This window comes from Capra hircus, chromosome 7 (assembly GCF_001704415.2).
Source record: "Capra hircus breed San Clemente chromosome 7, ASM170441v1, whole genome shotgun sequence".
In the NCBI taxonomy this organism is placed as follows: Eukaryota; Metazoa; Chordata; class Mammalia; order Artiodactyla; family Bovidae; genus Capra; species Capra hircus.
The window spans coordinates 67671702-67684051 of record NC_030814.1 but is presented as its reverse complement, the minus strand read 5'-3'; positions in this window follow the sequence as shown (position 1 = coordinate 67684051).

Below are 12350 nucleotides of genomic sequence, written 5' to 3'. Positions count from 1 at the left end.
AGAGGGATAGCAATTCAGTTTTACTTGAACTAATAAATCATATTATCCGCTTTCAAAGTCCCAGCTTAAATGTCCCCTCCTCTGCGGTCCTCCCAGTTAGCATCCACTGCTTCTCTGTCCTCTTTTATGTTCATCAGTTTATCACAGTGTATGTTGCAGTTTGCCTTAAGCCACAGTTATTTGTGGATAAATCTTTAACCCTGTAGATTGTTAGCCTTTTCAGAGGAGAGGTTCTCCTTTTTTCCCTTAAATAAAAGACTTTGAACTCCCAAGATTGCCTAGGCCTGTAAATTGAAGAAGCAGGTTATCAATAACTATGTGACAAGATGAATTTTGTTCCCATATTTTCTGCTTGTAGCTTCTTAGAAGTTAATAATACAATATTTGATTCTTACAGTTCCATGAAATCAAGTGTTCCAGAGTTGCATACAGCTGCGTATTGAAAAATCATCTGTCCCCTCCTTCAGACCTATTAAATCATATTCTCCAAGTGGTTCTTATAATCAGATCAAATTAAGAAACAGAGATGTAGTACAGTAATTGCATTATATGAACAAGGAAATGAAACTCATTGATTTTAATTGACTTGATTAAATTGACTCAAAGCTGTATAATATTTGCTAGTTCACATGGTAAGTCAGTCAAGTAAAACTTGAAAACTAGACATATCTTTCAGTTACATCCAGTATTTTATTGTAAGTTATTTCCAGAACAAAAATGTCTCACTTCTTCATCATTTTTTCCCTTTTATTACAGGGTGTATCTAAGACTCTACATTTTCATCAGGACATGTAGTCATCTACTAATAATCATGGTAAAGAAGATGAATTCAAGATTTACATATTTATAGATTTAGAAATTAATCCCTCATTTTTTACATGACTCATTTCACTGACTCATTTGTCATTCTTTCACTCTATACATGTCTATTGAGTCCAGTGTCTGTTCTAGACAAACTGTAATAAATCCTCCCCTCTGGCCTCAGTAAGCTTGAGGAAACAGAAGGACCATTAATATAATAAAATATGAGATTGCATTAAATGGAAAAATAAGTTTTCCACTTCAGAAAGGGCATTTCAAGGGTCAGAGGCACTATACATAATGAAGCAGGGGAACAAGAAATAGGATTATAGGCAGTTTTTTTTTTTTTCAGGGCTCCAACTTTCTGGAGAAAAAAGAGAGAAAGTGAGATGTAATATTGGAAGTATCATGTCTATTTAGGGAATCTAAGAGTCATGGTGGAGAGTTCTGACAAAATGTAGTCCTTTGGAGAAGAGAACACAAACCACTTCAGTCTTCTTGCCTTGAGAGCCCCATGAACAGTATGAAAAGGCAAAAAGATATGACATGGAAAGATGAACTCTCCAGGTTTGTAGATGCCCAACAGGCTACTGGAGAAAAGTGGAGAAATACCTCCAGAAAGAAAGAAGAGGCTGAGCCTTTCTAGGCAGAAACAATGCCCAGTTGTGGAAGTGTCTAGTGGTGAAAGTCAAGTCTGATGCTGTAAAGAGCAATATTGCATAGGAACCTGGAATGTTAGGTCCATGAATCAAGGCAAACTGGAAGTGGTCAAACAGATGGCAAGAGTGAACATCAACATTTTAGAGATCAGTATACTAAAATGGACTGGAATGGGTGAATTTAATTCAGATGACCATTATATCTACTCCTGTGGGCAAGAATCTCTTAGAAGAAAAGGAGTAGTCATCTTAGTTAACAAAAGAATCTGAAATGCAGTACTTGAGTGCAACCTCAAAAACAACAGAATGATCTCAGTTCATTTCCAGAACAAACCATTCAATATTACAGTAATCCAAGCCTATGCCCCAACCACTAATGCCAAAGAAGCTGAAGTTGAATAGTTCTACGAAGACCTACAAGACCTAGAAGTAAACACCAAAAAAAGATGTCCTTTCATCATAGGTGACTGGAATGCAAAAGTGAGAAGTCAAGAGATACCTGGAGTAACAGGCAAGTTTGTCCTTGGAGTACAAAATGAAGCAGGGCAAAGGCTAACAGAGTTTTGCCAAGAGAATGCACTGGTCATAGCAAACACCCTCTTCCAACAACACAAGAGATGACACTATTGATTATATTCTTTGCAGTCAAATACGGAAAAGCTCTATACAGTCAGCAACAAGACTGGAAGCTGACTATGGCTCAGATAATGAACTCCTTATTGACAAATTCAGACTTCAGTTGAAGAAAGTAGGGAAAACCACTGTGCCATTCAGGCACAATCGAATCAAAACCCTTATGATTATACAGTAGAAGTGACAAATGGATTCAAGAGATTGGATCTGATAGAGTATCTGAAGAACTATGAACAGAGGTTCATGAAATTGTACAGGAGGCAATGATCAGATCTATTCCCAAGAAAAAGAAATGCAAAAAGGCAAAATGGCTATCTGAAGAGGGCTCACAAATAGCTGAGAAAAGAAGAGAAGTGAAAGGCAAAGGCGAGAAGGAAACATATATCCATCTGAATGCAGAGTTCCAAAGAATAGCAAGGAGAGATAAGAAAACCATCCTAGGTGAACAATGCAAAGAAATAGAGGAAAACAATAGAATGCGAAAGACGAGAGATCTCTTCAAGAAAATTAGAGATACCAAGTGAACATTTCATGCAAAGATGGGCATAATACAGACAATAATGGTATAGATCTAACAGAAGCAGAAGATATTAAGAAGAGTGAAAAGCACATGGAAGAACTATACAAAAAAAAAAAAAAAAACCCTAATGACCTAGATAACCACAATGGTGTGATCACTCACCTAGAGCCAGACATCTTGGGGTGTGAAGTCAAGTGGGCCTTAGGAAGCATCACTACGAACAAAGCTAGTGATGGAATTCCAGTTGAGTTCTTTCAAATTCTAAAAGATGATGCTGTGAAAGTGCTGCACTCAATATGTCAGCAAATTTGGAAATCTCAGCAGTGGTCACAGGACTGGAAAAGGTCCGTTTTCATTCCAATCCCAAAGAAAGAAAATGCCAAAGAATGTTTGAACTACCACACAATTGCATTCATTTCACAAACTAGTGAAGTAATGCTCAAAATTCTCCAAGCTAGGATTCAACAGTATATGAACCATGAAATTCCAGATGTTCAAGCTGGATTTAGAAAAGGCACAGGAACCAGAGATCAAATTGTCAACATTTGTTAGATCCTAGAAAAAGGAAAAGAATTCCAGAAAAAAATCATCTATTTCTGCTTCATTGACTCTGCTAAAGCCTTTGACTGTATGGATCACAACAAACTGTGGAAAATTCTTCAAGAAATGGGAATACCAGACCACCTTACCTGCCTCCTGAGAAATCTGTATGCAGGTCAAGAAGCAACAGTTAGAACCAGATATGGAACAACAGATTGGTTCCAACTGGGAAAGGAGTACATCAAGGCTGTATATTGTCACCCTGCTTATTTAACTTCTATGCAGAGTAAATCATGCGGTGTGTCAGGTTGGAGGAAGCACAATCTGGAATCAAGATTTCCTGGAGAAATATAAATAACATCACATATGCAGATGGCATCACCCTTATGGCAGAAAGTGAAGAAGTAAAGAGCCTCTTGATAAAAGTGAAGGAGGAGACAAAAAAGTTGGCTTAAAATTCAACATTCAAGAAACTTAAGATCATGGCATAGAGTCTCATCACTTCATGGCAAATAGATGGGGAAACAATGGAAACAGTGAGGCACTTTATATTGAGGGGCTTCAAAGTCACTGCAGATAGTGTCTGCAGTCATGAAATTAAAAGAGGCTTGCTCCTTAGAAGAAAAGCTATGACTAACCCTAGACAGCATATTAAAAAGCGGAGACACTACTTTGCCAACAAATGTCCATGTAGTCAAAGCTATAGTTTTTCCAGTAGTCATGTATGGATATGAGAGTTGGACTATAAAGAAAGCTGAACACTGAATAATTGATGCTTTTGAACTGTGTTGTTGGAGAAGACCCTTGAGAGTCCCTTGGACTTCAAGGAGATCAAACGAGTTCATCCTAAAGGAAATCAGTCCTGAATATTCACTGGAAGGACTGACACTGAAGCTGAAGCTGCAATACTTAGGCCTCCTGATGCAAAGAACTGACACATTGGAGAAGACCCTGATTCTCAGAAAGATTGAAGGCAGGAGGAGAAGGGGACAACAGGAGATGAGATGGTTGGATGGCATCACCGACTTGATGGATATGAGTTTGAGCAAGCTCCAGGAGTTGGTGATGGGCTGGGAAGCCTGGCAGGCTGCAGTCCATGGGGTCACAAAGAGTCAGACATGACTGAGAGACTGATAAACAAAGGAAGCAATGCGCACCGATATGATCTTGTTCTAGAGGAGGTACAGTGGCGAGAGAAGAAGGCTAATGGCTTTAATAAAACTTTTATGAAGTCAGTCTTTCACCAGCTTCTGGAATATTGCAGATGTTCAGTGAATGTTTCCTGAATATTGGTAGTTTTTGACAATAAGTGTCAGGTACCCCGATCATGTCTGTGCTCCTACTGAGGATTCCAGTGCCCTCTGTGAACATGTTACATAGGCAGGCAGCCTACTTAGATTGTCACTGAGCCATATTATGAATGGTTCATACAGTCTTTTAACAGAAACGATTGGTGCCCTAGTATTAGAACTATTGCATTCTATGCATCTGGGAAAGCTGTGACACCTTTAACATTGTCACTCTCCAGATTCATCTGGAGGGATCACAGAGGGCAGAGGAAGATAAAATCATGCTCACTGATGACTGTGCACATATATATGAACCTTGAAAACAATGCATGGTCGTTTTCCTGACAAGCCAAATTATGAAGAGGGCTACCAACTGCTCTATTTAATTATTCTTCTTCAGATGGCTTCCCTTGACCATGTTGGTGCCCAACATTCTCAAGCTTTCTGTCATTCTCAAGTGTAGTCCCAGTAATTGGTTGGCTGTAAACAGTGCTCTAATATTTAATCTGATGTTTGGGTGATGAGGAGGTTAAACTTTTAGCATTAAGAAATCCTTAAGAAAGATGAAGGGTCTCTAATGCTGGAATGCCAATCACCAGAGTTAGAGCAATGAAGACATTTGGGGTCTTCTTGCTCTACTAAGTTAAGATATAAGTAAGTAGCCACACATTCCTCCTGCCGATAGTTTGATACAATATGGCACCATTTGCTTTGCACTTTCCCCATGTTGCCTTCATATTTTCTACCAAGTATCTTTTATCCACTTAATTTTCTGCCATTTTTCATCACTGTCATCCACACTGTCATATTTACTTCTTATCTAAAAATTAGCCCTTGGCAAAGCTTCACTTCTGCCCAGGGTGAGGTTATTCTCTTTTCTTTCCAATAGGCCTGGTGTAGGCTAAGAGTCAACAAGGAGCCGATGTTTTTGTTTTTTGTTTTTTGTTTTTCCAAGATGGCTTTTAATTAACAATCACTGTACACTTAGAAATATATTCTGCCCCTCAGAAATGCATAATAAGGTATATGAATATAGAAGACACAGTGTTTCTGCTGATGGGTCTATTTTTATGCAGTTCATTTCAAGGAAGACCTGAGATTTGGGTTTGCCTTTTGCCTTAGGTCAATGTAAATATTTAGATAAGCAATTTATAGTGAGACCTTGTAACTAAAATGCTTTAGGTGCCATACAAATAGATTCTGTTTCTCACATTTTAGGAGTATTTAGAGAATTAGCAGAGAGTTAAGATCTATTTGCATGGCACTTAAAACATCTTTTTTTATAGCAATTGGATATACTACTTCAAATGCCCATTGACATCATTCTGAAGCATTTGGTACAATTCATCACCATAACAACAGTGACAATAACATAATAGTTATTGATCACTCATCAAATGCTAGCATTTTATAGGCATTTGTTATAATTGAATTTTCTCAACAATACATAAGAATTAATTTATATAAATTATTAACTGTATTCTCATTTTACTGATAAAAGCACTGTAACTTAGAGGGGTTAATTTTCCAAGGGCAAGGAACCATAAACTAACCCTGGCAACCTGATTCTAGAGCCTGAACTCAACTTACTCAATATCTCCTAAAATTACATGTTCATCAGATTCAAAGACCTTTATAAAAACCCAGATTTCCTTACCACAATCCAAACCTACTGGAATAGGGCATGGATATTAAAAAGGGTTTCAATTTAATCTTTAAGAACAGATGAGAAGAAATTCTCCAGAGAATCAGAATGCTTTAATGACATATCATATACCTATATTCTCAGAGAAAACATTTTACTCTTCAGTCACCAGAGCCCCTGTATCTCTCCTTTGTATCAATGTTTTTCTTCCTAAGTTTTCTTTCCTCTTCTTGAGAGTATCAACATCAAAAAGCCAGGTGGAAATAAGTACATCTCTTTTGTACTACACATCTTAGAATGAACAGCCAACATGGCCTGGCACATTTTGGCCCACCAGCCAATGAAATGCCATTTGTTATGGTGTCCAGTGATTCTCGTGAGACATCTCCATCTATTGTGGCCTCTCTCCCAGAGACCCAGTAGAACAGAGAGGGATCTGACACTCCACACCTGTAGTGGCCTTCTGGCTGTTCAATTCTTACTTCTTTGAAAAACAACTTTGCCTCCGCTCAGCTTCAAATCAGTCCTAATAACCCTGGGGCAGAGGTGCTATTTGTGAGCACACCCCTATCCTTCTCCCTGACATCAGAACAGTTCACTGGTAAGAGGAATGCCTGTCTGTCACCTCTCCTAAATCTGGATGAGTCAGGAACTGAAAAAAACTCAAAGCAAATCATAGCCCCACCCGTGATGGCTTTGGTTTTAGCATGAACTTCCAAATGTTTTCTGTTAGGAAAAAACTGTTGGACAAGATCCCTAAGAGACTAACTGGTGTGTTGATTCTTACATACAGATGATTTCATAAGCCGACTTTTAAAAACATGTTGGATTATGTTATAATCGTCTACTTTGATTTATGGTTTAATATTGACATTTTATTGGAAAAATTTTTTTTAATATTTATTTATTTGTCTGCACTAGGTCTTTAGTGTGGCATGCCAGGTCTAGTTCCTTGACCAGGGATCAAACTTGAGTCCCCTACATTGAGAGTGCAGAGTTTTAACCACTGAACCACAGGGAAACCCCTTGGATAGAATTTTTAATGAATTCTATTTTTAATATTCACATGACTATACAAAATCAGCCAAAATATGCAACTTGGTAAAAAAAATCTAGAAGAAAGTTATACAGAGCCCCCTGTGTCACTACATATTTCACTGACTGGAGAAAATAACAGTTACAAGCCTTCCTTTATTGAGTACCAGCTCAGCTCTTCACACACATTGCTGCATTCAGTCCCACTGACAACCTTCAGAGATGGGTGCCCTTGATACATCCAATTTCCAGATGTCAAAGCCAAAGTATAGAAAGATATTAACTCTTTGCCCAAGCCCACAGAGCATATAGGTGATGGGGATGAAGTTTTAACCCAATTCTATCATACTCTGGAGCCCATGACCATAATCACCATCATTAATATAAAATTTTAGGCCCAAAATATATGTAAGCTTATCTATTATTAATATATAAGTTATGAGGAAAAATTATCTCAGAGATGGAACATTAAAACTCTACACATCATTAAATAAAAACTCTTATACAGAACATGAAGATAGGCACTATTTATTAACCACCCATATAGCTATGACTTTGTTTCTACATTCTCAGTATAATTTGACAATTTTATCTGCTTGGCCCATCAGAGTTAATATACCGGGTAATTAAAATTGTATTTAATAGCCCATGATTTCATTATTAATGTAAATTAGCTGTAAAATATCAATATGATTAATTTTGTCTAGGAAGTACTAGAAAATTATAGGCATATCTTCTGCTATCTTATGCAAAAGTAAATATTAAAGTTAGCTACCTTGTGAATTCTGTCACTGTCACCTGGAAATCCAGGGGTCTTCTGCGCTTCTCCCTGGGTGATAAGTGCTATGTTCTCCTTTCCTGTGTCAGAACTAAGACTAAGGATTGGTTGAGGGTGTAGGTGGATAGAGGCTCATTTTATCTTCTAAAAGGCCCTAAATCATCATTAATATGAGTAGTGTCTGTAAATAAAGCTTACTGATCAGAGGCAGGATGTGTCTGACAACCCAGACGCTTGGCTAATTGAGGACCTCAGGGGAAGATGTCCTGGAAACTTGTCCAAAGGCTTTAATTAATATGAATTTATACCTGCATATTGTGATAAATTAGCATATTCATCACATCTAATTATTTACAATTATTCTCTGAAGAAAAATAGCCACCATTCCCCATTCTTTTCTTTAGGCTGCCACAAATTTAGCCAAAATTTTGCTTAATTTACTTCTGCTTTATCCCATCATTGGACTCATTATTGTGGCAAAGGATGACAAGAGGCTGGTGTGACTTACCTGGATGTGGTGTTTACAATGCACTTAAGTAAAAGTGAAAAAATATGTATTACACAAGCCCGCTTCCCTGGTGGCTCAGACGGTAAAGTGTCTGCCTGCAATGTGGGAGACCTGGGTTCGATCCCAGGGTTGGGAAAATTCCCTGGAGAAGGAAATGGCAACCCACTCCAGTACTCTGGCCTGGAAAATTTCATGGACGGAGAAGCCTGGTGGGCTACAGTCCATGGGGTCACAGAGAGTCGAACATGACTGAGCAACTTCAATTTCTTTCACTTAATTAAAAGTGATAAAATGTGCATTATTCAAACCAACAAATAGAGGAGAAGGCTAATGGAAATTATGGGAAGAAGATACAGTTTAGCCAGGTGTTTCTAGATCATGTCACCATTTTAATCCATATTCTTTAGTCTGGGATGTATCTGTAATTATTATATTAATGATTGAGTCAGTGACCTTAGGATCCAAGGTTAAATCTCTGTTTAAGCCAATTCACTTTAGAGTGAATGTAAAGGCTTCACCGACTATAACCTTATTCCATAATCCCTATCAAGTGCTAGTTAAGATTCAGGTAAATATACCTTCTCATAAACTGTTGGTGGTAGGGTAAATTGTCACAATCTTTTAAGAAAGTAACCTGAAAACACATTAGAACACACATACCTTAAAACTATTCTGCAGAAATGAAAGCACCACAATTTAGATATATGTTTAAGAATTTTTATTGTAACTACCATTGACCATGGAAGCAAAATCCTGCAAACGAGCTGAACATTTTGACACACATTCATATCTTTGTATTTTGTATATGTTAAAAGCAATGTGCTACATCCAAGTCTATTTACTGAGAAAAATGTCCATGAGGTAATGTCAAGTGAGAACACGTTGCAGAATGGCATATAGAATAACAAAACTGTAAAATTCCATAAATGTGTATTTATGTTAGTATATTTTTCTTTGATAATGGAGAAAATTGAAGAAGCATCACAGTGTCAAGATTGCATTCCTAAAGAGAGCATGAATTTAAAAAATAGGAAAGGTATATTTGAAATCAAAAGGTTTCTTTTGATTCCTTTATTTATTATAAAATAAATGGTGTTACAACAAATACCTTTTTAATTTTTACATGTGTAAATTCAGTTTAGGATTTTAGAAGTGGTATTGTTAGGTTGAAGGGCACTGTGAGTGTAATTTTACTAAATACAAATTTCTTTGTATACGGATTGTATCATTTTCTGTTTCTACCAGCAATGTCTGAAAGTGCCTAGTCTGGGACAGCAGAGGATGAGATGGTTGGATGGCATCACTGACTCAATGGACATGAGTTTGAGTAGGCTCTGGGAGTTGGTGATGGACTGGGAGGCCTGGCGTGCTGCAGTCCATGGGGTCACAAAGAGTCGGACACGACTGAACAACTGAACTGAACTGATTTTCCACAGCCTCACCAAAAATATGTGTTGTTAAACTTTAGGAGATTTGTCAATGTTGTAGGTGAGGCATTGTGTTTTTAATATAGTATTATTTTAATTTGTATTATGAGCATCAGATTGATCATTTTTTAGTATTTAAGAACCATGTGCATTTCCCTATCTATAAACTGTCCTTTCAAAGCTTTTGCCATTTCTCTAAGGGGTTGTTGATTTTTAACTCTCATTTTTAAGAAGGTTTTAAATATTAGAAACACTAATTCTTTGTGGTACAAGTGTAAACATATTTTCTGCAGTTTTTCATTTTCATTTGACTTTGCTTGGAGATTTTGCCACCTCATGCGAAGAGTTGCCTCATTGGAAAAGACTCTGATGCTGGGAGGGATTGGGGGCAGGAGGGGAAGGGGATGACCGAAGATGAGATGGCTGGATGGCATCACGGGCTCGATGGACATGAGTCTGAGTGAACTCCGGGAGATGGAGATGGACAGGGAGGCCTGGCGTGCTGCGATTCATGGGGTCGCAAAGAGTCAGACACGACTGAGTGACTGAACTGAACTGAAGGTTTTTTTATTTTCAGATCATCAGATTCATCAATTTTATATGTTATAGTATTTTAGATTATAAATACTGTATATTTATAACAGATAAGGTAGATTTTATTGTACAAATTTGCTTAAAAGAATTTTTGTGCTATTTTTAAGTTTTATCATCAATACCATACTTCATTAAGTTATTCTTCCATTTCAATACTCTTGTTTTTTTAATTTTTTGTCACTAAGGCATGTGTCATGGAAGGGAAGTCATGGACTTCCCTGGTGGCTCAGAAGGCAAAGCGTCTACCTACAGTGCAGGAGACCCGGGTTAATCCCTGGGTTGGGAAGATCCCCTGGAGAAGGAAATGGCAACCCACTCCAGTATTCTTGCCTGGAAAATCCCATGGATGGAGGAGACTGGTAGGTTACAGTCTACGGGGTCACAAAGAGTCAGACAAAACTGAATGACTTCACTTTCACGTTCAAGTCATGTGTGACTCTATCTGACCCCATGGACTACTTCCTGCATACCAGGCTGTGCTGTCCTCCACTATCTCCCAGACTTTGCTCAGATTCATGTCCATTGAGTTGATGATGCTATCTAACTATCTTATTCTCTACTGCTCCTTCTCCTTTTGCCTTCACTCTTCCCCACCATCAGGGCCTTTTCCAATGAGTTAGCTCTTTGCATCAGATGGCGAAAGTATTGGAGTTTCAGTTGCAGCATTAGTCTTTCCAATTAATATTCAGGAATGATTTCCTTTAAGGTTGACTGGTTTGATCTACTTGCGGGCCACTGATTCTCAAGAGTCTTTTCCAGCACCACAATTCGAAGGCATTGGTTCTTCAGCACTCAACCTTCTTTATGGTCCAGCTCTCACATCCGTACATGACTGCAGGAAAAACCATAACTTGACTATATGGACCTTTGTTGGTAAAGTGTTGTATCTACTTTTTAATATGCTGTCTAGTTTGTCATAGCTTTTCTTTCAAGGAGCAAGCATCCTTTAATTTCATGGCTACAGTTACCATCTGCAGTGATTTTGGATCCCAAGAAAACAAAATCTGTCACTGCTTCAACTTTTCACCCTTCTGTTAATATTTGCCATGAAGTGATGGGACTGGATGCCAAGATCTTAGTGTTTTGAGTTTCAAGCCAGCATTTCACTCTCCTCTTTCACCCTCATCAAAAGCTCTTTAGTTCCTCTTCACGTTCTGCTATTAGAGTGGTATCATTTGTGTATCTGAGGTTGTTGATATTTCTCCCAGCAATCTTGATTCCAGCTTGTGATTCATCCAGTCTGGCATTTCACATGATGTATTGTAGCTCAAATGTTAAAGAATCTTCCTGCAATGCAGGAGACCTGTGTTCAATTTCTGGGTCAGGAAGATCCCCTGGAGAAGAGAATGGCTACTTATTCCAGTATACTTGCGTGGAGAATTCCATGGCCTTAGGAGCCTGGCAGGCTACAGTCCATGGGGGTGCAAAGAGTCAGACATGACAGCAACAAGCACACACATACCCTCTGCATATACGTTAAATAACCACAGTGACAATATGCAACCTTGTCTTACTTCTTTCCCAGTTTTGAACCAGTCATTGTTCCATGTCCATTTCTAGCTGTTGCTTCTTGTCCTGCATACAGATATCTCAGGAGGCAGGTAAGGTGGTCTGGTATCTTTTTAACAATTTTCCACAGTTCGTTGTGATCCACAGTCAAAGGCTTTAGCACAGTCAATAAAGCAGAAGTAGGCTTTTTTTCTGGAATTCTCTTGCTCTCCATGATCCAACAAATGTTGGCAATTTGATCTCTGGTTCCTCTGCCTTTTCTAAACCTAGCTTGTCTATCTGGAAGTTTTCAGTTCACAAACTGCTGAAGCCTAGCTTGAAGGATTTTGAGCATAATCTTGGTAGCATGTGAAATGATCAGAATTATACAGTAGTTTGAATGTTCTTTGGGATTGAAATGAAAACTGACCTT